The sequence below is a fragment of the Octopus sinensis genome, linkage group LG10 (assembly GCF_006345805.1).
Source record: "Octopus sinensis linkage group LG10, ASM634580v1, whole genome shotgun sequence".
In the NCBI taxonomy this organism is placed as follows: Eukaryota; Metazoa; Mollusca; class Cephalopoda; order Octopoda; family Octopodidae; genus Octopus; species Octopus sinensis.
This window is the reverse complement of record NC_043006.1, coordinates 80,341,641-80,345,274: the sequence shown is the minus strand read 5'-3', so window position 1 is coordinate 80,345,274 and position 3,634 is coordinate 80,341,641.

Below are 3,634 nucleotides of genomic sequence, written 5' to 3'. Positions count from 1 at the left end.
CACATCCATGGTAGCATGGATGTGATATCACTATACCCCTCCATCGATATAGACTTTGCTGTCGATAAATGTATAGAAATAGTTAGTGAGAGTGGTATGATATTTAAGAATGTGGATGTATATGAACTAGGGCTCTTCCTGGCCCTGACGTGTACCAATGAATACCTGTCGCGCAATAACCTTCTATATGCTTGTCCCACCGTAACAAACGCGGTAGACCACCTACCATTACCTCAGCTTACAGGAAGACTCACTGTGAGCGCTGGCAAGGATGGACAAAGCCGGACTACCCACCCTCAAGTGCACACGATATTAGAACCACCATCGCACATGCTATCGGTGTCAGCCTGAGATTTACGCTAAAAACACATATTTTAAATTTGACAACAAACTGTATAAGCAAACGAAAGGCGGTGCTATTGGAGTGGGGATCGCCGGTGACGTTGCTAACCTCTTCATGGTATGGTGGGACAAGCGTTTTAAACAGTGCCTAGCAAACCGTAACATCCACTTTGCTATGTACTCTCGTTACGTCGACGACATTAACCTTGTTGTGAAATATAATACAGACACAGTTATGGGCCCTCTACCAAGTGAAGAACAGGTGATGACATCTATACAACACATAGCTGACTCTATCCACAGCAGTATAAAACTTACCATAGACTACCCCTCTAAACACCCCAGTAAACGATTACCCGTCCTAGATACTGAGCTATGGATGGAAGATGCCATGGTTAATGGTACCATTAAACCATGTATACTCCACTCACACTATCAGAAACTGATGGCTAATCCACTAGTAATCCGTAGTGACTCAGCTATGTCGGATACTGCCAAACTCAACATCCTAGTGGCAGACTTAGTTAGAGTAATGAGGAATGTATCACCACTATGCCAACCACAAGAACGACAACAACACATCCAGCACTACATATTCCGAATGCAACGCTCCGGATACACACAAGACGATAGAGTCAGGGTGTACAAAGGAGCGAAAGCTAGATTCGAACGCATTCTAAGGAACGACGAAAACGGTATATGCCCCCTGTACCGCAACAAGTTCTGGAATAGGTTAGAGAGGGACACCAACAAAAAGTTGAGAAACGTTACTTGGTACGATAACAGGAGATTTCACGGAGTGATGTTCGTTGACGCCACACCTAAGAACGAGCTAAGTAAGGCATTCAAGAAAGTCCTGCGCACTACGGGCCTAAAAGTTAAAGTTGTAGAAAAGACAGGTAGGACTATCAAATCGGCATTATGCAGATCATATCCATTTGATAGAATCACCTGTCAAAGTAATTGTACAGTATGTTCGACAAATCCACATGTAAATTGTAAAACCAAGGGCACTGTATACCAGATTAAGTGCCAGGAGGGAGCTTGCGCGGCTAACCCAGAGTCATACATAGGTGAGACCTCTAGAAGCATCAATGATAGGTTCAAAGAACACCTGGACAACTACATTGAAAGGAAGCCAAACTCCATCTTCTACCAACATGCTGTAGACTGCCACAGGGGATCCTTAGGGGAGCTTAAGTTGAACATCCTATCAACACATCCCACCGATGCAATGTTGAGACAGGTCACAGAAGCTGTTTGTATACAAGAATACAAACCTACTCTCAACCGAAAGTCCGAATGGAATAACATCCAGATCCCATTCAGAAGGACTATTCTATAACCACCCCTCTTTCTCTCTCCCTTTCACCTGTAGTCCTTACATACAGGTTGCAATGCGTATGTGCAGTTATATACAACGATATGAGCAGACGTTGTTTGATACGAACAGTTGCACCTAGGCGTTGTATCCATTCACGGTTAGACGATGATGAGAGGAACAAACACACACCCACACACATATATATATGTGTGTGTGCGTCTATACAAACATATATGTAAATATGTATACAACCTTCAGCAAAGTAACAGTCATGTACACAACTTGGACGGACACATGCCAGTACACGGACATACGTTCACATACACATACACATGTACACACTCTCACAGACACATCTGCCCATTCTCCTAGACACTCACATACATACGTAGCACATGAATACAAACATACATACATACATACATACCTACGTATGGGCATACACACGTACATACGCACGTACATGTACGCACACACATACATGGGCACATGCATACGAGCGCGTACACATACATACGCACATGCGTATGTATGTACATACACACATACATACACACATACATACATACATACATACATACATACATACATACATACATACATACATACATACATACATACATACGCACATACATACATACATACGCACAATAGTAAAACATTAGTTCTGTGATATAGAGATAAAAATCTGATAATAGATTTTAGGGTATAGTTTTGGGAGCAAGTGTCATAAATTCACTTTCTAGCTTCGGCCGTAGGAAGTTGAAATTTGATAGCGTTGTGATGAGTGGTCACTCTACATCCATCCATCGCTATAGGTTTATAGCTTTATGTTTTATAGAGTGTATGTGCGTGCATATACACACACATACATATATACATACATACATACATACATGCATACACAGGCGTATGTGCGTACCTGCATACGTACATACATACACACATGTATGCATACATACACACATACATACGTACATATATATGACGAACTAACTGTCACTTTCTTAGATGCAGCACGGACTTTGTCAGTGAACAGGTCGCGGATTTTAGCGACGAAAATATTTTGACAAATTAAACTTAAATGTTGAGTGAATCGAACGGCTTTTGTGTGTTTTTAAATGGCTTATAAACACCTTCCACGCTGCAATTGTTTATATTATATATATATATATATATATATATATATATATATATATATATATATATATATATAGACTAGCAGTATCGCCCGGCGTTGCTCGGGTTTGTAAGGGAAATAACTATATAAGCATTTTTAGAGATGTAAAGATTATAATAGCCATCTCAATATGTCTATCCACAAAGCGGGGGTGTTACTGTAGCTTTTTACGTTCTTAGACTTAATAATAAATTTTTAGAGAGTTACTTCCTTATATTGCCAAAAGTGCATTAAAAATCGTATTTTTTAATCGTAGACTCATCGTAGACGCGCGCTAATACTACCAGAAGGGCTCGATATGAATCACGACTATAAGATACCCGGTTTTGTTAAACTGCACCGCAAAATGTGGGAGTAGTTAGGAATCTAAATCGTAGGAGACAGACAGCACACAACCTCACTTTTATATATAATATATATATATATATATATATATATATATATATATACTAGCAGTATCGCCCGGCGTTGCTCGGGTTTGTAAGGGAAATAACTATATAAGCATTTTTAGAGATGTAAAGTATAATAGCCATCTCAATATGTCTATCCACAAAGCGGGGGTGTTACTGTAGCTTTTTACGTTCTTAGACTTAATAATAAATTTTTAGAGAGTTACTTCCCTTATATATGCCAAAAGTGCATTAAAAATCGTATTTTTTAATCGTAGACTCATCGTAGACGCGCGCTAATACCCAGAAGGGCTCGATATGAATCACGACTATAAGATACCCGGTTTTGGTTAAACTGCACCGCAAAATGTGGGAGTAGTTAGGAATCTAAATCGTAGG